The sequence below is a fragment of the Ascaphus truei genome, chromosome 15, assembly GCF_040206685.1.
Source record: "Ascaphus truei isolate aAscTru1 chromosome 15, aAscTru1.hap1, whole genome shotgun sequence".
Classification (NCBI taxonomy): domain Eukaryota; kingdom Metazoa; phylum Chordata; class Amphibia; order Anura; family Ascaphidae; genus Ascaphus; species Ascaphus truei.
The window spans coordinates 45227609-45254047 of record NC_134497.1 but is presented as its reverse complement, the minus strand read 5'-3'; the positions used below and the strand labels follow the sequence as shown (position 1 = coordinate 45254047).

The window sequence follows — 26439 nt, the reverse complement described above, 5'->3', positions numbered from 1 at the left end:
CTGACAATACACATATACCATGAGGACAAAGGCACATTAATTGGTCAAAAGGATCATAAATGGCTGTTATGATAGACAGTCAAATACATTCAATCCAAAAAATTGGTAGCTCTATAAAAGGCACTATCCTGTAAAGTAACACATTACTGCAGAGCTGTGTACTATAGATAGAAGTATGCCTGAACTATAATCCTAGATTGCATATGAAGAATATTGCCTAGGATAATGTCAAAGAATCCAGTACAAGACCATGTATCACAATAATGTTAAATTATGGTACATCACCAAAATCTGTGTAGTTGATATGACCAAAAAACGAATTGCAGAAGCCTCCTATAATGGAAAAAGTCATTTTCATGTACACCATCAAAATAAATGAATCACAGTATAAAGCAATGTATATGCCACAGACAACCTAAAAGATAATAATAAAACTAAATAATTATAAAATGAAAAATGTCATTAATGGGCATTCATTGCTCTAAATACATATTGAGAATGACATTGATGAATTATATTAGAATAAAAAATTAAATTTAAAATAAAAAAAAAATGGGAAAATAAAACAGGGAATAAAGGTTGGATCGCTAAAAGTAGGACCGTATTGGGAACTATAACTATCTCAATGTTGAATACATAAATATGTATAAACAAAGTGGACCTGACACCATAGAGTAGGGTATGTAAATACAATTAAGGAAATAATTCCCGAATAAATAGATGGCTAAACATGAATATTATGATGTGCCTAATTGGGAGAAATATGAGAGAGAAGGAAATGAGAGCGAAAAGACAAACTATCCTATTGGATCAAACCAATATGGGTGATTTTTATATTATGTTGATTAAATGTATATGTAAATACACAAATGAATGCGTGTAATATATATGTAAACCTGCTTCCCCCCCCCCCCTCAACTGTTGTATCTAGGGTGCGTGAGGGCCGATTACATGGTGGTGAGTGGTGGTGCATACCTGTGAGGAACCGGAGGGCCTGAGCTTCCCGCGATGTTATGGGGGAGACAGGACTCGGCTTCTGAGGTATTGGCCTCCATGGTGTCTTAGTGGTGCAGCGCCTCCATCTCCTATAATTCCCAGGGATGTGGGAAGAGACCCTAATAGAAGAACCCCCTTGGTCCCGGGGTGAATGCTCCAGAATCACACGGCACAGAAGTTGAAAGTAACAGAGTCTCTATTGTACTCACTCTCGCAGGGCAGTAATAGCAGCACAGCATACAGTTACACAGGTACACGGTACGCCTCCTCCTCTCCCGCCAGATCGCTCTCCGCAGGATGGTCTGAAGGGTATCTTTCTCTCTGCGCCACCCGCAACACAGGGCGCTAAGGATGGGGCTAGCTCTTCCCTCACCCCCTAGGCAGGGTGAGAAGCATCGGTCCACCTACAGATCACTAGGCCCTACTCCGCAGGAACCTAGCTACTCTCTCTCTCTCTATCACTCTGGGTGGAACTCCCACTACCTTCCTCAACTCAGGGTGCGGACAGAGCGAACTGCTTGCCCACTGGCAGGAACAGCCACTAAGTTTGGTCAGCCCCGCCCCTCGTGACATCAACAAGACACTCCCCTCTGCACAGGCCGGCAGCAGAGACAGGCTTGTATTAATCAAGCAGGCAGGGCTTTGCAAGGGGGAAAACCCATGATTACTACTGGGGCCTGCCTTTAACAGGGCTTACCACAGTAGTAGGAAGATTTAGTAGCCCGTGCGGTTTACAGGGGGCTACATATATATAGTGTATATAAACAACTAAGGAAGCAGAGGGATGAATAGGATCAACCTTGCAAATTCTGTACATTTACATGATGAGCCTAATAATGAAATCCAGATATGGAATCTGGATATCAATATCAAAGCAAGGGGAGCCCGCAAAGGAAGAAGGAGACTAAACCAAATGCTCACATCTAAACATTCGTTCAGTCCACCAGGGGCATGTGTGCCCAACTGGTGGATCCAAAAAGTCTCTTGGCGGCAAAGAATTTTAAATCGATCCCCCCCTCAATTACATGTCATTTGCCAGAATCCCTTGCTGCAGTGGTAGCACTTTATGCTGGTTGATAATGGTGACAAGCAGGGTTGCAGACCTGTTTGAGACACACAGACTCCCATATACACACACACACACACTCCCATATACACACACACACACACACACTCCCATATATACACACACACACACACACACACACACACACACACACACACACACACACACACACACACACACACACACACACACACACACTCCCATATACACACACACTCACACACTCCCATACACACACACACACACTCACACACTCCCATACACACACTCACTCCCATATACACACACACACACACACACACACACTCCCATATACACACACACACACACACACACACACACACTCCCATATACACACACACACACACACACACACACACTCCCATATACACACACACACACACACACACACACACACACTCCCATATACACACACACACACACACACACACACACACACACACACACACACACACACACACACACACACACACACACACTCCCATACACACACACACACTCCCATACACACACACACACACACACACTCACACACTCCCATACACACACTCACTCCCATATACACACACACACACACACACACACACACACACTCCCATATACACACACACACACACACTCCGTTATACACACACACACACACACTCCCATATACACACACACACACTCCCATATACACACACACACACACACTTCCATATACACACACACACACACACTTCCATATACACACACACACACTCCCTTATACACACACACTCCCATATACACACACACACACACACACTCCCATATACACACACACTCACACACTCCCATACACACACACACACACTCACACACTCCCATACACACACTCACTCCCATATACACACACACACACACACACACACACTCCCATACACACACACACACACACACACACACACACACACACACACACACACACACACACACACACACACACACACACACACTCCCATATACACACACACACACACACACACTCCCATACACACACACACACACTCCCATACACACACACACACACACACACACACTCACACACTCCCATACACACACTCACTCCCATATACACACACACACACACACACACACACACACACACTCCCATATACACACACACACACACACACACACACACTCCGTTATACACACACACACACACACACACACACACACACACACACACACACACACACACTCCCATATACACACACACACACTCCCATATACACACACACACACACAATTCCATATACACACACACACACACACTTCCATATACACACACACACACTCCCTTATACACACACACTCCCATATACACACACACTCCCATATACACACACACACACACACTCCCATATACACACACACACTCCCATATACACACACACACTCCCATATACACACACACACTCCCATATACACACACACACACTCCCATATACACACACACACTCCCATATACACACACACACTCCCATATACACACACTCCCATATACAAACACACTCCCATATACAAACACACACACACTCCCATATACACACACACACACACACACACACTCCCATATACACACACACTCCCATATATACACACACACTCCCATATACACACACACACACACTCCCATATACACACACACTCACTCCCATATACACACACACTCACTCCCATATACACACACACACACACCCATATACACACACACACACACACACACACACACACACACACACACACACACACACACACACTCACACACTCTCTCTCACTCTACACACGGGGGGTCGGAAGAGAGGAAAGCCCGCCACCAGCACCACCACCACCCCGCTATCCCCCCCCTCCCCCGCGGGGGCATGAAGCTATTGGGCGGGCAGGCCGGCATTCCCCCCTCCCCCCCATATCTCACTTGGCGTAGTGGAAGCTTTGGGGAGGCAGGGTGGGTGGGAGGCACGTGGCGAGGTGTCCCCCAGCGGGCGCCCCAGGGGACAGTCAGCCCTGCCGTGGCCGCCACTGCCCTGCTCCCCTCGCCGTCATGTCCCGCAGTGCGAGGCCAAGCAGCTTTGCAGGCTGCTTCTTCCCCCCAGCCCGCGGCGGCATGAAGCTCGTGGGGGGGGGGGGGGGCAGGCCGACATCCCCCCCACCTCATGCGGCGGCTGCGCCGTCATGAAGCTAGCTGGTGGGCATATTTTAAGTTTTGGGGAGACGGGTGGGAGGGAGGCACGTGGCGAGGGCCCCCGCGTACGCCAACCGGGCTGCAGCAGTGGGGACCTCCCGTCCTTGGCAGCGATCGGTGGATCGAGGGGAAGGGGACAGGAGCAGGGGAAGGGGAAGGGGGACAGGAGCAGGGGAAGGGGGACAGGAGCAGGGGAAGGGGGACAGGAGCAGGGGAAGGGGACAGGAGCAGGGGAGGGGGACAGGAGCAGGGGACAGCAGAGCTAATGCGGAGGCGCAGTGGGGAGTAGGGAGCCATGTGGGGACCAGGGGGATCGCAGGGAAGGAGCAGAGGGGCCGCAGCATGGACAGATTGGAGTGTACTTACATGCCAACAGAGCTCCAGGCAGAAAGAATGGCCGCTCGTTGGGGGCGGGCTCATATAGAGCCTGGCCGCACGCCCACAAAGTCTGGGAGCGCGCGCCAATCAGCTGTCAGGTAGGGGGAGTTTTTTTTTTCTTCAGCGCGAGCAGGAAAATTTAAAAAAACAAACACGTGTGCTGCTTGGGCCAATATTTACTCTCCCGGAGGTTAAATGCACTTGCCCCGGGCGTGTAAATGTATAGCATTGTCGAACACTGTTATTTATATATATATATATATATATATATATATATATATATATATATATATATATATATAGTGGTTGACAAATCACCAAAAAATCTACTCGCCACACAAAAAAATCTACTCGCCACCTAGTACCAAACGTGTGCTGAATGGGCCAATATTTACTCGCCCGGGGGTTAAATCCACTCGCCCGGGGCGAGCAAATGTATAGGTTTGTCGAACACTGTATATATATATATATATATATATATATATATATATATATATATATATATATATATACACACACACACACACACACACACACACACACACACACACACACACACACACACACACACACACACACACACACACACACACACACATATAACAGCCCCATAAGAAAGTCTGTTTCTGTAGCAGTAGGGAAAGCTTCTCTGCTCTCCTGGTGTCCGCACCCTTGTGTGCTAAGGCAATGTCTGCTTCCAGGTATAGAGGGTCTGCTCCCCTTTATCTTGCTGTCAGCCTGCAGTCTCTTTGCAGCTCAAGACATCAGTCCTTCCTGGGTCAGCCCCAATTGTGAGACTAAGGAATTCTCCTTCCTGTCTCAGAATAGGCTATTTCTGAGAGAGCTTTAATCAGCCAGGTGGAGTTGGTTAATTGCTGATATGCAATTAGCCAGCACACTGCTGGATTAGAGGCAAGTTTCTTTAACAGGGATAAGTCTCTGTTACACTGGGAATCCTAAATAAGAATTTCCCCTGACCGGGACTTAGCCCGCAATGTCCTGAAACTGAAATCCGCCTACAGTTCCACACGCCACCGCTCCCCTCTCTCTACCCCCGCACCGGGCACACAGGATCTTCTCCTCTTCGCAGCTCCGGCGGAGGGAGGAAAGCTGGAGCACACACTCCATCCCAGCGCCACACTTGGAGGACACAAACATACACAGTGATACAAACACAGTGCGCATACTGACTCGCAGACAGACACACAGTGACTCACATGCAGTGACGCACAGAGTCACAAACACACACTGACTGATGCGCACACACACAGTGACACAGTGATACACACACATACACTGACTCACAAACAGTGATACACTGACTGACGCACACGCTTACTGGCACGCACAGTAACCAACACCCACAAACACACGAGGAATTCACAGTTAATATAAATAAAGTACAAATAGCAAAAAACACGTTCTAAGTCAAACTTATCTGCGTTTTGACACTGAAATTGTGTTTTTTGATTTTTAATGAAAAACATCACCATCACAAATACAATTTCCGAGACAAAATACAAAGAAGTTTCACTTAAAATGCGCGTGCTCGGCACACACACTTTTTTTTTTAAACTGCTGCTTTAAATCCAACTTAGTGGCGGGAAAACATGAAATCACTTGGAGTACATGACTGCATTGAAAAGGATGACATCACAATTTAACCCTATGGGTGCCCTTTTGATGTAGCTGCTATGTCACCGCGTCTGGCCCCACGATGTAATAGCTATGTCATAGTAATCCTCCTGTTTTTCCTTGGGGAGATGTCATTCTGTGCTCCTGTGCAGGGCAGGACGAATCTATCACTACGTGGGATAGAAGGGAGGGGGTCTCCCCGTCCGTTCTGTCATCAGTGAGGGAGCGATCACCTGACCCCTCCGTCACTCAAAGGGTTAAAATAACTGTTTTACTTATTTGTGTATTGTGAAAGAAATCCTGTTCTGTATTTCTCCAGGAACATTTGTGTTTGATTAATGAGGGCATTATAATTACTTTGTTTTCTATGAAAATGTTATGGTTTTTTAAATAAGTTTAAATAAATCCTGAGATTAAAAACCCATAAGAGATTGTACAATCAGCCTTTTCTCCTTGCTACTGTAGCTATCCTAAGCACTCCTTTTCCTCTCACCCCTCACAAGTCTTTCCCCATCTTAGGAACGCCGGGCAGCTGTTTTCGAAGCCTTATTTAACCAGAGGCAGCTGGTGACATTATGGATAACGTTGGTTGCTGTCACCTACACTACTTTACCTAGTTTAGTGGGCAGCTAATGCCACCTCTATATTGTCCAGACTATTACTCTGTGACCATTACCATCACTTATTGTCTTTCCAAATCCTTGCAAGAAGAAAAAAAGACAAGTCGCATTTTAATAACTTTTATTTTTTTTCAACTCTTCCTTTATAAAATAGACATTACTTTGAGACCTCACTAACTGTCCCAATTTTAGGTTTGTAAATTGTGCGAGAAACGAGGAAGAACAGAACCTTGTGGCGTTGCAGGACCACAGGAAAATCTACTACAGAACCTGCACAGGCCTCCCCCCACACACAGAGCTCCTGGTCTGGTATGGAGATGAATATGGGAAAGAGCTTGGTATCAAGTGGGGTACGCTGTGGAAAAGTAACGCGCCAGCACCAGGTAATCAGGAATATGTGTGTTGTGTGGTTTTTACATCGCTATTGTCTTATTACTGATGTTAAATTGCAAATATTGATAGATCTGCATACACCATTACGGGTCAACTAGAACTTAATATCACTAACCCTGACTTGAGTCAAAGGGCCGGATACATCAAGCTGCGGTAACCAATAATGCCGTGTTACCGCCTGTTGACGGATGTTCACAGAGGTACACAATTGGAGGCTTTTATAAGGTGAAATTCCTTTTTCATCAGGAAATCATCCAAACACAGGGGGGGGGGGGACAAAGCTTCTATTCACTTGGGAGTATTTCTAGTGAAAATACCATGCAATTAATTCACAACTCCCTAAGTCAAGCATGTCTCGCAGCCCCAAAACATATAGCATGAAATAAGCAGATATAAGCAGTCTCTTAATAATGAAAGTCTTATCTGTTCCTTGGAGGGAAAATCTTCTCTGGTTCAGCTCCCTTCCCTCAGGGTGTGTCAGCATTCAGGTTCAGAAGTTTTCCCTGTGTCTTGTAAGCAGCTCTGCTGTTTCTTCTGGCAGGGCTCAAGACTGTTGTGAGAGTCAAAGACAATCTCTGCTCTCTCTCCCAAGTTCAGCTCTCAGTCACAGCTAAGGAGTTACTTCCTGTCTCAAAGGCAGGCTTTTTCTACCATCTCTAATCAGGCAGGTGGTGTTAGATAATTTGCTACCAGCAGTTTAACCACCACACTGCTGGATTAGAGGCACATTTGTCAACAGGGATAAGTCCCCTGTTACATACCTCCCCTGTTTGTGGGAAGCTCGGGCTTACCACGGCCAAAGCACATCCTTCCACTCTCATTCGAAATCTTTCTGTGACTTGAATGAGAGTGGATGGAGGAAGAGAACCCTCTGTCCCGCTGGGATTGGAGCCCTTTCTCCAGTTTATTTTTGTCTCCTCCCGAAGGTGCTTGAGATCAGCACTCCTCAGTCGCTCGAGGAGGACTTTTTCCACGTAAAGTCTTTTTATCGCGTGCGCGGTCATGAGATTTCTGTTGCGTCGGGCACTCCTCTTTTTGTAGACAAAGTGTATGGCAACAGTTGTAGAGCAGTTAGGACTAGCCCTTAGAGTTTTCTGCTCTTGAAGCGGTCTTTCTGCAGTTTCTCCACACCACGGAGTCGCCAGTTTAGCTTCTTTGGGACTGAGTTGCACCTCCACCTCCTTTTCTAGAGAACGTCCTATTTTTTCAGCTTCCTCAGCTAAGGATTCTTCTGGCTTTGATTCTGCACTCCTACCTCTGTTTGTTGCCTGTTGGGCAGCTGTAGGTTTGGCTAGTGCTTTCTTAGGTGGCTCAAACTTTGTAATTTTGTTTTGAAGTTGCATGGAGTCCCCAACTCTCACTGTACCCTTGTCCTCACGGGCATTTTTCTGGAAGCCAGAGGGTCACGTGGTGATGACTTAGCTCAGATAGTGTCAACTCGCCCTCTTTTCCAAGCACGACAAGGTCTGTTTCTTTTCTTACTTTATTTTTGGGAAAGCAGGTAAATACAGTTGCTTGTGTACAGATGTAGGTCTAAATCTCTGTGTGTGCTCTGTAGTAAAGGGAGGTGAAAAGATAATCCTGCAGCGCCATTACAGGGGTTACAGCCAGGTACTCACGAGTCCAGGGAAAATGGTGGAAAGGAAATGGCAATGAATGCTGGGTAGTAAGATAGTCTGGGGACAGACCATCTGTGGGCAGAGCAGAGGGGGAGAAAGCAGACTAGCCCATTTGAGAGAGAGGCTGGGGCTGCCATGGCAACTCACAGGAGTGTCTGGGGAAGCTACAACATGTATCAATAATGTAGCATCTTTAACACAGCAAGCTGCTGGGAGAGGGGAAATAGCATTGTGTTTTGTGTGCAGAACCAAACACATACAGCTGGCACTAATAAGCTGACAAGCAGGGCTGCGAGAAAAAGGGGGGGGGGGGGGGTGAAACAGAAATGTAGACAGGGGTATACCTGTTCCATGACACTCCCCGTCTGGTATCTGTAGATACCACTATATAACAGGCTATGTGGAACATATGTGCAATGCAAACATAATATAACAATGCAAAAGTCCATATTCCCATAGCAAGGTGATACTGGCCGGTACCACTGGCGTTAAAGTTCTTTGGCCAACCTTCCAGTAAGGGAAGCCGGGTGGCTGCACAGCTCTTGGTTAGCTTGATGCAACACAATGTCTTTTGTAAGAGTCTCTGGCACTGTTTCCTTTTAGCCTTGTGAGAAACCAGTCCTTTTGTCTCTGCAGTTTTATCCACAGAGCACATCCCCTTGTAAGTGCGCCAGTCGTGGTAGCTTGTCGCTCTATCGCCTGGCGTTCGGCAGAAGGAGATGGCGTTTGGTTCCTTGCGGAAGCGAATTAATGTCCCTGGAAGACTGATCGTCAAGTCTGGTCCAGTGAGGAGGGCGTTGTTCAGGGAGACTCCCTGGTGCTGAGCGCTAGGGTTGAACACTACCCGGATTTGATCGGGTTCCTGAGGGTGGTAGGCCCCAGGTGATTGGAGGTACCGACATTCTTCACCTTTCTTCATTAGAAGTGCTGGCTTTGCGTGGCCGGTAAGGAATATCTTTTGGATGAAGGCCACAAAGTTGCTTTTGGTCTCCGGCTCCCTTTGTGGGTTGCGGCGGAGCGAAGTGAGCCTAGAGATGACAGGTTCTCTATTGTTCAGGAGGCGTCTTTTTGGTGAACGGACTGGTAGCGGAGTCACCCAACTGCTTAGTCCGTCTTTAGAGAGCTCCTTGACTGTTAACTTCGGGAATCCTCTATCTTCCCTTGATGGTGTTTGCTTGTCATCGTTCCTTGCTGTCTGGAGCACTGTGCACCGTGGTTCATCGGTGCATTTCTCTTGCACGAGAACATCTCCGCGTAGTTTGGTGAAACGCTTTTGTGTTTCTTTGTTGACTGCCATCGGGAGGTTATTGTCTCCCTGGACGTAACGAAGAACAGTCTCTCCTAGTAAAACCCTTTATGAAATGTCTCTGTGGCTGTCTCTTTTTAGATATATGAAGGGACAGTCCTTTTAACACTGTGGCTTCACCTGTGGGGCGCAATCTTTTGCGGCTATGCCAGCCGTGGCAGTTGGTTGCTTTGTCGCTTGATGCTCTGTGGAGAGGAACAACTGTACATCTTAGTTGTGCCATTGCTCGCGAGAGGACTGGTTGATCGTTCATTGCCTTTTGGACGATCCCTTTGTCGGTCACCTTTGGGAGGTTACTTTCTTCCTTCGGTGGAATCGACTCCTCATCCTTAGCTGTCTGGACTGCTGAGCATCCTAAGCCACTGTCGCATCCCATCGACGTGAGGATGTCTTTGTTGGTCTCAGGGGTATGATCTTGTCTTTTCTCTTCACTTGGCCCTTCGGTCACTTGGAGATGGCCAAGACATGGTTCAGAGAGAGATGTGTGTCCACATTCTGTCACCACCGTTCTGCGGGCATCAACGTAGTCTTGCCCGTGCTCTTTGTTGGTGCATGCGTTGCCCACTATCACCCATCCTAGGTCAAGTCTTTGGGCGTATGGCGCGTTGTGGGGTCCGTTATGCTGTTTACGGACTTTATGTACCCTCATGATGTCCCTACCGAGCAGCAGCAGGATCTTGGCGCCTTGTTCTACCGGCCGGATGTGGTTGGCTATTCCTTTGAGGTGGGGGTAATGGAGTGCCACGTCTGGTGTGGGAATCTCGTCCCTGTTTGTGGCCATGTGGCTGCACTCGATGAGTGTGGGAAGGGGCATGTTCACTTTGCCATCTATTGAGCATATGGTGTAGCCATTCACTCTTCTTCCTGTGGTCTCCATTCGCCCTGCGCACGTTCTGAGAGTGTAAGGAGAAGCACCGTCTTGTATGTTAAACATGTCGAAGAACTCTGACCTGACCAGCGATCGGTTGCTCTGGTCGTCAAGGATTGCGTACATCCGAATAGCCTTCTCAGGTTGTCCCTGGGGGTGCACTGCGACAAGGCATATTTTGGAGCAGGACATTTTGTCACCTTCTTTTCCGCATACCTCAGTGCGCTGAGATGTGACGGATGTTGACTCTCCTTCTTCTTTCTCCCCGCCATGCTCCGCTACGGAGGATGGGTTCTTGAGTTGGTGGAGTGTCATCGCCTCTGGGTGTAACGCTGTCACATGCTTGTCACTTTCGCACACTGTGCACTTGATCTCTTCTTTACAGTCCCTGGCTAGGTGAGTCGTGGAACCGCAGCACTTGAAGCAAACTCCGAATTCTCCAAGTAACCTCTTGCGTTCCTCTAGGGACTTCATCCTGAACCCAAAGCACTTGTTGAGTGGGTGTGGCTTCTTGTGTATGGGACATTCCCTGTTTGGGTCCCTTGGTTCCTCGTCTCCGGCGACCGACTGATCGGGAGTAGTTTGGGTCGAGGGAGGCACGTCCGTCCTGCGAGTCGAGATGGGTGTTTGGGGGTTACCATATCTCGTCGCTGGTCTCTCGTTCCTCAGGCTGCTTGCACTGTATGTGGTTTGCGCACCTAAGAAGAAGCTGGGGTCGTTCCTCGTCCTTGCTGCTTCTCGAATGAAGCTCAAGAAAACGGAGAATGGGGGGTAGACGACTTGCTTCTCCCTTTTGTATTTGGAGCCTTGTGAGATCCATTTTTCTTGGAGGTTGAAGGGTAGCTTCTCCAGGATGGGTCTCACTCCACGAGCTGAGTCTAGGACGTTGAGACCTATTAAGGAATGGTCTTTCCTTGCGAACTCCAGTTCTTGCAGCAGGTCTCCAAGATCTCGTAACTTTGAGTAGTCTTTAGTTGTGATCTTGGGGAAGCTTTCGACTCTTTTGAAGAGCGAATCCTCGACTGCTCCGGGGCTGCCGTAGGATTCTTCCAGCCTTTCCCACACTAGGTCCAGACCTACTTGGGGTTGATGCGCGTTCGCTGCCCGCAGTCTTTTTGCGTACTCTCTGGAATCCTTCCCCAGGAACTTGACTAACAGATTGAGCTCTTCCCTTGCTGAGAAGTCCAAGCTGTTGATTGCGTCTTTGAACGTGAACTTCCACGTCTGGTAGTTCTCAGGGCGGTCGTCGAAGCAGATGAGCCCTGCTTGTACCAGGTCGCGCCGGATCATGTACTTGGCTATGTCTGTCAGACCTGAGGCATCGGCGTGTTTGTCCCGTTCTGAGGTAGTTGCTGGGACGGTCTGTGCGGTCGCCTCTTCCTTGGCGTGGACGCGTGATGGCTGCTGGCTAGTGTGAGGGGCTGTTTTCTCCCGCGTGGGTGTACCTGGATGGCGAGCCTGTTGTGGTGCATCCGTGTGTGCGCTGGCGTGTGGATCACTGTTGCGGCTGTGGCTATCCCAGGCAGCATGTGCCATTGATGGAGCAGCGTCTTCTCCTCTTGGTCCTAGCGAGTCTTCGGTGTCTGTGGTGTCACTCCCTCCATATTGGGGTGGTGCGCTGGTGTTTACGCTGAAGAGGCTCCTTACGTAGTCTTCAGTGCGTCGGGCTGGATCCTCTGAGGCTATCCGTCTGTACGGTTGCTCCCCGCCGTCCTGTCTCGCGGCTGCTTCTAGGACTTCAGCTTGGGCTATGGCGGCGGCGGCTTCCTTCTCTTCATTTAGGGCCTCTAGATCCGCGTCTAATTTGGCCTTTCTGCGCGCAGCCGCTGCGGTAGCAGCGGCATTGGCAGCGGCGGCAGTAGCATTGGCAGCGGCGGCAGTAGCAGCGGCGGCGGCATTGGCAGCGGCGGCGTTCTGCTTCTCCTCTTCTATGAGCGCTCTTTCTGCCCTTACGGCTGCCTCTCTTCGACCATATTCGGCCCTGGCACGTGCGGCTTCTGCGATGGCTCGCGCCTTGGTAGCGCTTGCGCTGGACGCGTTGGATTGTGCTGATCTTGCTGACCTTGATGAGTGCCTGGATGTGCTCGAGCGTTGCGATGCGGTCTCCAGGAGGAGCTCTTTTCTCTCGCTTTGGGCGTCTACGATGGCGGTTCGCACGTGGCTGTCTCGTATCAAGTCAATATTGTGCTGTAAGTCCCTTTCTTGCAGGCTTTCACCGGTGTTAGCCCTGGCCAGGTAAGTGACGTATGCCTCTGACAGTCTTTGGTAGCGTGCGTGATCTATCTTTAATTGAGTTATTGCCTGCTCGAGCTGTTGTACAGAGTTGCCAGCGCCGGCGACATTGCATACCCCAAGTGCGGTTGTTTCCCAGGCCAACTCTAATTTGGCGCGGTGCGCTTCAATGTCAGTCTCATATTTTTCGCGGACCTTTTGTGTCAGGGTGACTGTCCGTTTGGACCTCGCGACTGCCTGCGCCTGTTGCGGTTGCGCGGCGTTCTCTGTGTCTGAGTGATCGCTTTCCTGCGTGATGTCTGGTGAGGCTCTGAGTTCTGCCATGCTGTAGGTGTGTGTAGGCCTTTTGCCAGTGCGTGTGGCGTGCGGTCTTTTACCTTGTCAGCGATGGGCGTCTGTCTCAGATGATGCCGAGCGGTGTCCTGCAGCGTGCAGCGTAGGGGTAGCTGTACTCACAGGTGTCCGTTGGCTCTGACCCGTGTCCTGGCGGGTGTCCGGCGGCGTGGCCCTTGCTGGCGCTGGCCGTGGGAACGTGCGCAGGGGTAGGTGGGAAGGTGGCTCCTCACTATAGGGCTGTGCAGAGGGTGAACTCAGACAGAGAAAAAGGCAGTTAGGTTTGTGTAAGAAGCACTGTTTGTTGCAAGGCTGCTGTGCAGTTTGAGCTGCTGCTTGTCTGTTAAGGCTGCAGGCTGCTGTGCAGTTTGAGCTACTAGGTGCTTCCTTTGTCTGCTGTAGAGGCTGCTCTGTATTAGCTGTGTATGCTGCTTGCATGTACTACTGTAGAGGCTGCTCTATATTGTCATGGAGTCTGGAGTAGCAGCTCCTGTAAGTGTCTGTAAGGCACACGATATCTTTTCACTTTTCTGGAAGCCAGAGGGTCACGTGGTGATGACTTAGCTCTGATAGTGTCAACTCGCCCTCTTTTCGAAGCACGACAAGGTTTGTTTCTTTTCTTACTTTATTTTGGGGAAAGCAGGTAAATACAGTTGCTTGTGTAGAGATGTACTGTAGGTCTAAATCTCTGTGTGTGCTCAGTAGTAAAGGGAGGTGAAAAGATAATCCTGCAGCGCCATTACAGGGGTTACAGCCAGGTACTCACGAGTCCAGGGAAAATGGTGGAAAGGAAATGGCAATTAATGCTGGGTAGTAAGATAGTCTGGGGACAGACCATCTGTGGGCAGAGCAGAGGGGGAGAAAGCAGATTAGCCCATTTGAGAGAAAGGCTGGGGCTGCCATGGCAACTCACAGGAGTGTCTGGGGAAGCTACAACATGTATCAATAATGTAGCATCTTTAACACAGCAAGCTGCTGGGAGAGGGGAAATAGCACTGTGTTTTGTGTGCAGAACCAAACACATACAGCTGGCACTAATAAGCTGACAAGCAGGGCTGCGAGGAAAAGGGGGGGTGAAACAGAAATGTAGAGAGGGGTATACCTGTTCCATGACAGGCACTAGTTACTGTGGTATACTGGTGCTTGGGCAGAGCCAATACCTTTTTCCGTATTGGAGGAATCTGTAAGTTACTGGCCTGCAGAGTCTCAACCTGTTTGAGTGCGTCTTGCAAGTCTCTTCTCAGGGAATCTATCTGCGCACTTTGCTTCCTCTGAGTCTGTATCAGAGTCTCCTTCATATTCTGGAGCTCTGTAATTTTTGTCGTCAAGGTTGCCGCTGTGTCTGTTTTCTCCTTGGTGTACTGACTCAAGGGAATGGAACAGTCTCTCTGTCTCTCCAGCTCTTGCTCCAGTTTCGAAGCCTTCTCACGCTCCCTCTCATACAGAGTCACCTGGTATCGAAGCTCTGCTTCCAATGATGCTCTGAAGACATGCAGCGTGGCCTTTAGCTCCTCATACTGCTCTGTGGGGACGTACTGGGTATTCAGACGTTCCTGCAGCGCTTGAACCTCTTTAGCAGCCTGCAGTTTTTCTTCCTGTAGCGTTTGCTGCTTCTCCTCAGCATACTGGAGGTGTGTACGCAGACCTTGCAGTTGGTTCTGCAGTCGGTGCTCTGCTTCAAACTTTTCCTTGACTTCTTCTGTCAACTGAAAATTTTCTTCTTTCAGTTTTAAGTTTTCTCTTTTTAATCTTGAATTTTCTCTTTTTTCAGTCTCTGTATTCTTCAGGGCTTCTTTGCAGTCCTCCTTCCATTTATGCACATCTGCTTTGAGAATGACACTCTACTGGCGTGAGACTTCCTTCTCTAGGTTGAGGGTCTGAAGCTCCTTCTGAGAGACTTTGAGATTTGTATCAAGATTACCAATAGTTTCTTTCGCAATGTCCAGCTCCTCAGTGAGACTGTGTAGTTCCTTTCTGGAAACTTCCAGGTCTGTGCGGCAGCTGTTGGTCTCATGATGTGAGGCATCCAGTGCTCTGCGGAGTGTCTGAACCTCTTTCTGAGATACGTCCACTTCTATCCGGACACTGTTGACCTCCTGTTGTGAGGCATTCAGCTCTATACGAAGAGTGTGAACCTCTTGCTGGAAGACTGTCATCTGCATCAGTGCCTCCTCATACTTCCGCTTTAGCGTAGCCACCATTTTATCAGATTGGCTCTGCTTTTTATCCATGGCGGAAATAGTAGCCTTTGCAGTATCTAGCTCAGTCTTGAGATCCTCCAATTCGGTCTTGGCCGCAGAGTAAATTGCGAGCACAGTCTTCTGTAGCTCAGCATTATTTTCTCTCTCCCTTTCCAATTCTTCACAGAGCAGATCACAGTCACGCCTGGCAATTTTCAGGGCGTCTTCAGGGCTGGTCAAGGGATCGTCACTCACTGGTTCCGGCTCCGCTTCCCTGGGATGACTGGTTGAGGGTTCCTCACTGTTGGCACCGGACAGACACTTCTTTGGGGTACGCGACTTCTGCCTTGGGCCCTCTGGATATTCGGTTAACCGTGGGACGAATTCTCCATTTTCTCTAGGCCACAGGGCAACTCGGTCCCCCTTTCCCTCCACAGGATCTGCGGACGTGTCTGTTCCTTCCACGGTAAGTGAAGAACTGCTTTTCTTTTTCCGCCTTTTTGATTTGGATGACACCGTCCCTTCAGGGATATTGGGGTCTCCATCTTCATTTTAAATTTTAGCGGCTTCATTATATACGCCAGGATTTTCTTGCAGTTGCTTTAGCTGACAGAAATATTGGGTGATCTGCTGCTCCCGCTCTGTCTCCTGCTGATCATATTCGTCAAAGGGAGTGGTCTTTTCTGTTTGTGCCGAGTTCAGGCACCCCCACTATTCTTGGGGTGTTTTGTGGGTGTGACTCGGTTCGGGTTCCCTGTAAGAGATGTCTTCCTCTTTATTGGACTGGAAGGGCCACTCTTCCGTGCGGTAGGGTTCATTACAGGAACGCTGCATCTTGTCCTCCATTTTTAGGCTATCAGGTGTTATTTTCTTCCTGACCTCAGGAAGCACTATTGCAGCTGTTGCCACTGTATTTGCTAGAACCCCCAATTGTGGTAGTCCTACAGATGGGCATGTTTTGGTTGTAGAGGTCGTAGCTCTCACAGGCATCTCTGTAGACTTTTCTTTCTTGGGAATTTTTTTTTTTTTTCAATATCAGCAGTGCTGTGCATGCATTTTCTCTTATCAGGTATACAAGATGTGCAGTTGCTAGGTAAAAAAAGTCTAGTTGCTCTACACCATTTACTTGCTAGGTGCAATCTCTCCGCTTCAGCAACAGAATTTGGTTTTGTGCCTGAGTTCAGTAATTTTCAGTCTCATCTTTGGGTATTATGGCATTCACACTTCACACTTTGGGTGTCTGTTTTTGCTCCCAAGATATATATAGGCAGACTTTTTTACTTGCAGAAAAAAAAACATTATTTCATTCCCGGCAGGGTGACTCAACACTCAGCATTTGTTTGCTAAAAATTCCCCTGCTTCAGCACAGTCTTGTATCAATTTCCACACTTTTCTGCATATACTCCATTCACAGCTGGTAGCCCTATGCGGTGTGGCAACCTTTATTTGCAAAATCAGTACCACTCGTGGGTCACCATCTGTATTCACTGCTTCAGCGAATCTTTTGAAAACAACAAACACCTATCCCTTTTTAAGGGCTGACTCACTTCTTGAACCCTGACTATGGCTGGAAGGCAAAACCCCTATTTCAATGACCATATTACACTTTGTGATAGGCAAAATAAGGTTTAGCTACTTCAGCAGTCTCTTCTGGGTTTTTGTAAGTTTCAGTGCCGTGTGGTTTCAGTGGTGTGTATCCCCACTGTATATTTAATTCTGATCTCTGCTGCATGAGGTTTTTTTTCTAAGTTTCTCAGATTGTTTGTAGGCAAAAAGCATAAAAAAAAATTCACATAAAAATCTCCGGTCCTTTTTAACTTCAAAGACACCTTTTGTCCCGCTTCGGACACCATATGTTGACGGACGTTCACAGAGGTACACAATTGGAGGCTTTTATAAGGTGAAATTATAATAAGGCTTTATTGTGCCTGTGGCAGGACGGCCTGTAGCCAAGGTCAGGGAACAGTCCACACGTATAGTTTCAGGATAAATAAAAACGTTCAGTGGCTTTATTTCTCCACAGTAACATAACATGCGGGTACACTGTCCCTTTAACAAAATTAATCCTGCTCCACTTTGGGAGAAAAACTGACTAATAACACAGCAGACCTATCTAGCAGGCTGGCTGGCTAAACCAGAACCAAACCATAAGGGTACTTTAAGCAGTCAGTAAACAAATGAATAATCCTTACTTTAGTTGAAGTAGTCTTTGGTGAAATCCCTCTGGCTAAGGGCTCACGCAGCAGTGTGCTTCTCTCTCTCTCTCTCTTTGGCAGCTACTGCCAGTCACATGATCCTTTATCTACCTTGCTGGCTCTCAGGTGTCAGCTAAAGAGTTCTGATTTCCTAACTTCCACCTGAGTTAACCCTTATGAGTGCTGGATGAAGCACTCAGACATATGTCTTCCAGGCGTAACTGATAGGAGTTGACTTCACTCTGTCACATACCTCCCCTGTTTGTGTGTGGCTAGTGTCCCACACGGCTGAAGCCCGACCCTCCACTCCTTACCTTGACAAAAAATCAGCATTTCCATGGTCCTTTCCAGGTCTATGCTGAGTATCAAAAGAGAAGGGTTGGAGGGCAATATACCACCTGGTCAACCTTGGATTTGTGTCCTTCATGGTGTTTAACCACTTCAAGGGCACATGGTCAGTGACCAGGGTGAAGTGTACTCCGGCGACATAATGTCTCAAGGCCTCAATTGCCCATTTTACAGCGAGGCACTCCTTCTCAATAACGGAATACCTCACTTCCCTTGGGAACAGCTTCCGGCTGATGAACAGTATGGGGTGTTCAACACCATCAAATTGCTGAGACAGCACTGCTCCCAGTCCTACCTCTGAGGCATCCGTCTGGATGATGAAGGGCTCTTTAAAATCTGGGCTCCGAAGAGCGGGGCCCTCTGACAGGCACTTTTTTAGCATGTCAAAGGCGTCTTGGCACTCCCAAGACCATTTAACTTGGGTCGGGGCAATCTTTTTTGTCAGATCTGTTGGGGGTGCAGATATTTCTGAAAAATTAGGGATAAACCGCCGGTAATACCCTGCTAACCCCAAAAGGGAGCGGACCTGTGTCTTTGTCTGTGGGGTGGGGACTTCCTTTATGGCGGCCACCTTGCTAGCTAGTGGCCTTACTATCCCTCCCCCAACGGCATAGCCCAAGTACTTTGTAGTGGATTTACCCAGGGCACATTTTTTTGGATTTGCAGTGAGCCCTGCTTCTCTTAAGGACGTTAGGACTGCCCTTAACCTTTTTATATGAGACTGCCAGTGTCTGCTATAGATGACAATGTCATCCAAGTAGGCCGCGGCATATGCCCTATGGGGTCGTAGTACCTTGTCCATTAACCTTTGGAACGTGGCTGGAGCCCCATGTAACCCAAATGGCATAGTGACGAATTGGTATAAACCGAGAGGGGTGGCGAAGGCAGTTTTGCATTTGGATTCTTCCGCTAGAGGTATCTGCCAATATCCTTTCGTGAGATCTAGGGTGGAGATATACTCTGCTTTACCAAGCGAATCAAGCAATTCATCCACCCTAGGCATTGGATATGCATCAAATCTGGATACAGCATTTACCTTTCGCAGATCCACGCAAAACCTCACCTTCTCATCTGGTTTAGGGACCAACACGATAGGGCTACACCATTCGCTGTGGGACTCCTCGATCACGCCCAATTCCAACATGTCTATTATCTCCCTCTCTACCAGGTCTTTTCGGCCCTCTGGCAATCTATAGGGATGGGACCGTACTTTTACGCCAGGTTCTGTCTCAATCCTATGGGACACTAAATCAGTCTGCCCTGGCAGCTCAGAAAAAACATCTGGGAACTGGTCACATACATCAAGTAGGTCTGACCTTTGTTCCGTTGTTAACTGCTCTCCCATGGGAACCTGATGGTCAGTGTATGTACTACCCTTTGGAAGCTTTGGACCCAAATCCGTCTCTCCTTCCCGAGGGTGAATGAACAGCGATCTCATCGTTTTCCAGGGTTTCAGGAGGTTCACGTGGTAGATTTGTTTACCCTTCCTGGACCCTGGTTGAGAGATCTCATAGTTCACCTCACCGGTGCGGCGGAGAACTTGGAAAGGACCCTGCCACTTCGCAAGGAGTTTACTCTCTGATGTCGGTAGTAGTAGCATCACTTGGTCCCCAGGTTGGAAGACCCTCAAGCGAGCATTTTGGTTGTACTGCCTCTCTTGACGTTCTTGAGCAGATTTGAGGTTTTCCTTCGCAAACCGACCTATCATGTCTAGGCGGTTTCTAAGGTCTATGACATACTGAAGGGTATTCTTGGAGGGGTAGGGCTCCTCCCAGGATTCCTTCAGTAGGTCGAGAATACCCCGAGGTTGGCGTCCATATAGGAGCTCAAACGGGGAGAAGCCTGTGGATGATTGGGGAACTTCTCGTACTGCAAACAACAGGAAAGGGAGAAGTTCATCCCAAGCTCACTTTTCAGTGTCCACAAACTTCCTAAGCATGGTTTTTAAAGTACGGTTAAACCTCTCTACCAATCCATCAGTCTGAGGATGGTAGACCGAGGTCCGGGCAGATTTTACCTCCAATAACTTCAGGACATCCTGCATTAACTTTGCCATGAAATTTGTTCCCTGGTCAGTTAACATTACTTGTGGAAGTCCTACCCTGGAAAACAGTTCTAACAGCCTGTGAGCAACCTGTTTAGCAGTGGCTGATCTCAGAGGGAAGGCCTCAGGATACCTGGTGGCATAATCAACAACAACGAGTATAAATTTATGTCCCTTCGCAGAGGGTTCTAAAGGTCCGACCAGATCAACCTCAATTCTCTCGAATGGGACGGCTACCAAGGGCAGAGGAACCAAAGGAGCCGGCTTCTGTCATTTTTGGCTAGTTAACTGGCATTCAGGACATGTCTCACATAGTTCCATGATGTCACCATGTATGCCTGGCCAGTAAAACCGGGACGAGATGCGGTCCGTGGTCTTATCTCTGCCCAAATGACCACCCCATGGGAGTGTATGGGCTAGGGTAAACACTGTTTTAATCAACCCTTTAGGGACTAGCATCTGTCGAATGACCTCCCCTGTTTGTGTAACCTTATTCACACGATATAGTATGTCATTCAACAGTTCAAAATGTGGAAACACTTTTACACCTTGTTCATCTATTATCTTGTTGTTGACCTGTACCACCTTCTCATATTGTCTAGCCAGAGCTGGGTCCTCCCTCTGCCTCTGACGGAAGTCAGGAAGATCCAGGTCTGGCAACACTCCCGTATCTATCTGTTCCCCACCCTGGTCATCCCGGGCCATGACCTGCAGTCCTTTGGGCTGACTAATGTTACCAAGAGTCCCAGCCTTTCTTAACCAGTCCTCTTTTTCCGCACGTCTCTGTTTACGTGTCTTTGGGACATGGTGTCTACGGGGCAAAATCTCTGGGGGAAAAGGGAACAAGTCTCCGGGCTTCTCCGGTACCAGAGAAGTAGGCTCCGTAGGAGTAGAGGCCAACAATGTTTCGAGGTAGGGCCAGTCTCGGCCAAGTAGAACAGGAGCAGGTAGCCAGGGAGCAACTCCCACTAGTAGGCTAGCCTCTTGATCCTGGATACGCAGTGTAACGTTCGCCGTCGGGTATCTCTTTGTATCCCCATGGATACACTCGATATTCCAAGGAGAGTCATAAGATAGTCTATTGCTTGGAATTAGGCCCTCTAGGATCAGGGTTTTTCCAGAGCCCGAGTCCAGCATGGCGTTTACTTTTGTCGGCCTCCCTTGAGTGATCCAGTGGCCTCAGACCCAGGATGGGCGTCTCTGCGGGAGTTTGTACCAGGAACCCTCCGAGATGGGAAAGGGTCTTCCGAACGGGTTGACTGGATCTCCCGAGCTGGCGGGTTGTAGACCCCTCGATTGTCTGCTCTCCTGCCTCTAGTATCACCGGAAGCAACTGGTGTTTGCACCGGCCGTTCCCAGCTATCCTGTTGGGTGTCGTCGCCCAGGAAGTTTTCCACCAAGCGGACCGCTGAATCCAGGGAAAATGCAGCGTGTCTTTTTACCCAGGAGCGGGAGGAGGGAGGCAGTATCTGTATGAACTGCTCGAGCACAAACTGTTCAAGGATCTCTGCCTTGTCATGTTTTTCCGGTTGTATCCACCTGGCACATAAGTCTATTAAGCGGTGGGCTACGACCCGGGGTCTGTCTCGGTTTGTATATTTGACTGTCCGGAACCGCTGTCGGTAGGTCTCTGGCGTGAGGCCTAGGCGATCCAGAATAGCAGCCTTTAGTTTCTGATAGTCCATGGCCTCGTCCGCTGGAAGAGCCTGGTAGGCTGCCTGAGCTTCCCCTATGAGGAGTGGAGCCAGAGTCGTTACCCAGCGATCAACTGTCCAGCCGTGGGCCGTGGCTACCCTTTCAAAAGTGAGGAGAAATGCCTCTGGGTCTTCGTTTGGCTTCATTTTAGGCAGCATCACCGGTGGGTTATTTGGAATCCCTGGTCTGCCTGGGGTTGGTCCTTCGACCAGCAGTTGGAGTAGCTTTTCCTCTCGCTGGGCCTGTTGCTCATCTTGCTGGGCTTGTCGCTCAGCTTGCTGGGCTTTTCGCTCATCTTGCTGGGCTTGTCGCTCTGCTTGCTTCTCTGCTAGCTGGAGCTGTTGCTCAAGGAACTGAGAAAAAAATTTCTCCATTTTTTTTTTGTGTGGCCCTTCAGATACAGGGGCCGTCCGACATCCCACTTCTGACACCACCTGTGGCAGGACGGCCTGTAGCCGAGGTCAGGGAACAGTCCACACGTATAGTTTCAGGATAAATAAAAACGTTCAGTGGCTTTATTTCTCCACAGTAACATAACATGCGGGTACACTGTCCCTTTAACAAAATAAATCCTGCTCCACTTTGGGAGAAAAACTGACTAATAACACAGCAGACCTATCTAGCAGGCTGGCTGGCTAAACCAGAACCAAACCATAAGGGTACTTTAAGCAGTCAGTAAACAAATGAATAATCCTTACTTTAGTTGAAGTAGTCTTTGGTGAAATCCCTCTGGCTAAGGGCTCACGCAGCAGTGTGCTTCTCTCTCTCTCTCTCTCTGGCAGCTACTGCCAGTCACATGATCCTTTATCTACCTTGCTGGCTCTCAGGTGTCAGCTAAAGAGTTCTGATTTCCTAACTTCCACCTGAGTTAACCCTTATGAGTGCTGGATGAAGCACTCAGACATATGTCTCCCAGGCGTAACTGATAGGAGTTGACTTCACTCTGTCACAGTGCCTTTTCCTTTTTTATCAGGAAATCATCCAAACACAAGGGGGGGGAACAAAGCTTCTATTCAATTGGGAGTATTTCTAGTGAAAATACCATGCAATGAATTCACAACTCCCTAAGTCAAGCATGTCTCGCAGCCCCAAAACATATAGCATGAAATAAGCAGATATAAGCAGTCTCTTAATAATGAAAGTCTTATCTGTTCCTTGGAGGGAAAATCTTCTCTGGTTCAGCTCCCTTCCCTCAGGGTGTGTCAGCATTCAGGTTCAGAAGTTTTTCCTGTGTCTTGTAAGCAGCTCTGCTGTTTCTTCTGGCAGGGCTCAAGACTGTTGTGAGAGTCAAAGACAATCTCTGCTCTCTCTCCCAAGTTCAGCTCTCAGTCACAGCTAAGGAGTTACTTCCTGTCTCAAAGGCAGGCTTTTTCTACCACCTCTAATCAGGCAGGTGGTGTTAGGTAATTTACTACCAGCAGTTTAACCACCACACTGCTGGATTAGAGGCACATTTGTGAACAGGGATAAGTCCCCTGTTACACCGCCCATAAAAAAAGTGCCTTATTATTATCGTGCAATGAATCAGCATTGCAGCGCCAAAAATAAAGCATGTTTTATTGGACCCGTGAAAAGCATCGGTCTGATAAAAACAGGCATAATACCGCATTTTCAAGTAAAAACTGCCATACATCAAGTTCCGATATTTATCAGAACGGGGTGAACGGCAGAAATACTGCGAATATTTTATCACCTACTCCAGGCTGGCGTTAGCCCTGCTTTCCTATGTATATAATGGCCAATATACTGCCCATTATATACATAGACAAGATAAGCTAAACCAACATGGAATAGATGATAAAATAGTTATTAAAATACATTAAAGTACATATTAACCCCTTAGTAGTTCATGGGTCAACTAGTCATCAGTTTCCATGACTAGCTGACCACAAAGGGGATAATATAAACATTACATTACACTACCTGCCCCCCTTTGCCACCTTAGGCTGCGCTTATAGTGCCTTCTACAGATGACATCACCAGTCTCCGTAACCACTGCAAAAGTTGTAATTTGAGTTTTGGAGACGTCTCTGGCTACAAGAGGAGTGATGTCAGGCAAGGATTAGGATTTACGTTTCTCAAAGGGGTATATTCCCCTGTTTATATATGCGAGCACTTGTATCAGTGACTGGAACCAGCGGGACTTTGTTTATACTTTTTGCCTACTCTGTTGCTAAAGACTCCTGACGCACCCGATGACGCGGGTCGGGTAACGTGGACTAAGCGACAGATGCATGCGAGATTGAGTACTGAAGTCAAACAACAACGCTGAAGCTAAGTGCTAAGGCTGATCCCCGACAAGTAGACCGGAATATACCGACACTAAGGAGCAGGCTGAGCTATATACCAAGTGGAATAACGGGTCTCTCCTTTCTGGAAAGAAAACCACAACGGAGGACACAGACGTCACGGATCCTGGCAGGTCTCTTCAACCATTGGTGGATCCTTATCTTGCTGCAGCTCGGGTGAAGGCTTACTCCAGTTGGTAACATGTGCCAAAATTCATGTATTGCCAGAATTGAATACTTTCTTGTGCGTGTATTTATACCACCTTCACTTTATTTCAATATATTTCATTGATTTCACTATGAGTTGTGCGCTGTGTGTTCTTTTCTTTGTATTCTACTGCACCGACACACTTTATTCGAGCAAATACCCAGTATGTACCTGGCAGATACCTGGAATGCGCCGCTCCTCACCTCTGACAAGCCCCGTTGCGTTTGCCTTCCCAGGCTGGGTTCATGCCTGGCTGATGGGCGGCTGATCTGTTAAATGATAATGATTAGGATTTAATAGGCTGCAATGCTTCGCGTGTCTACCAGATGGCATAAATTCATGAATTGTAATGCAGTATATATATATATATACTGTGCAGTATTGCAGCCAGCGGGAATAAAATGCTTCAATCCCTGCCGGAAAATAACTCAATGCACTCGGGCAGAAAACAGTCACAAACCTCAATACACCCGGGTATACCCGAATTCGTGGGACTAGCCGAGCTCGAATAAAGTGTGTCGCCAGTGTAGCTTCGTTGGATGCTGAGCCATCTACAATTACACAGCAGCTGACTCTAATATTATCACTTAGGTTTTTTTTACTTGTTTCATATAACCATTCACTTTATGGTTGTGTGTATATATTATAATCACATATTTATAACTACAGTATATAATTTCACAGTATTGATTTTAGTGTGTATTTACACTTTATTATATGGTTGGTTGAAGGTTTTCTCACACTTTATATAATTAGTAGCGCAGATTCTCTACACTTTTCTTTACATCATACACACATCCCCCCTCTTCCTGCACATCATACACACATCTCCCTTCTCCCTGCACATCACACACACACACACACACATCCCCCCTGTCCCTGCATATCACACACACACATCCCCTCTCTCCTTGCACATACACACATCCCCCCTCTCCCTGCACATCACACACATCCCCCTCTCCCTGCACATCACACACATCCCCCCTCTCCCTGCACATCACACACATCCCCCTCTCCCTACACATCACACACATCCCCCTCTCCCTGCACATCACACACACATCCCCCCTCTCCCTGCACATCACACACACATCCTCCCTTGTCGTGGTGGAACATAACTTATACCTCAAACACTCTGGGTTTAGATTGAACAAGACTTTTGGTAAAATAAACTTGCAGGTTTATTTTGTTTTTATAGATCGAGGGTTGAAGGGAGCGAAATTTCAGGAACACCCTAAAAAAGAAAAGATAAAATGATGGTGCAGTAGAATCACAGATGGCTGGTATACCAAGACTTGGCTCGTATAAAATGCCTACTTACAAACAGTAAGTGGAGAATCAGCATGTAACTGGGAACAGAATATGCAGGAACTCAGGAGGGCTCTTTCTCACGATATGGCTCAGGAGAAAACACAATGGAGAGAGACCATGGTGCAGACCAATAAAAAATGTATCACACTAAAAGCTAAATGAAATGTACTCAAAATGTATACAAAAGTATTAGGCACATAATAGTAGAGCAATAAGTCTCACGCCAGGGAGGTTGGATCCAAGCCGTCTCCCTTCGATACTTCCGCAGCTGGATGGCGTCGATGGTGTCTGACGTCACATCCGTCGATGGTCTGACAACTTCCGGTTAGCGCGGGAAGGGGAGTAGGTACGCGGCAGGGCGGTCCCCTCTCTTCTGGAATGGTGCTCACTGCGTAGAATGTGGGGGCTCAACGCGTTTCACTGAACTAACGTCAGCTTTATCAGGAGCAGTATTTCGTTTTTAGACAGACAGACACAGTTAAACAACTAAC

The 26439-nt window shown here is 48.0% G+C and overlaps 1 protein-coding gene across 1 annotated transcript in view; it reads left to right on the top strand.

Annotated features, from left to right (window-relative positions):
* Positions 1–963: 963 nt before the first annotated feature.
* Positions 964–26439, top strand: part of LOC142466894 (uncharacterized) — a 58904-nt gene continuing 33428 nt past the window's right edge. Inside the window, exons 1-2 of the mRNA XM_075572486.1 lie at positions 964–1041; positions 7118–7308. The gene's annotated coding sequence lies outside the window, so the exon portion shown is untranslated. The remainder of the gene's footprint in view (positions 1042–7117; positions 7309–26439) is intronic.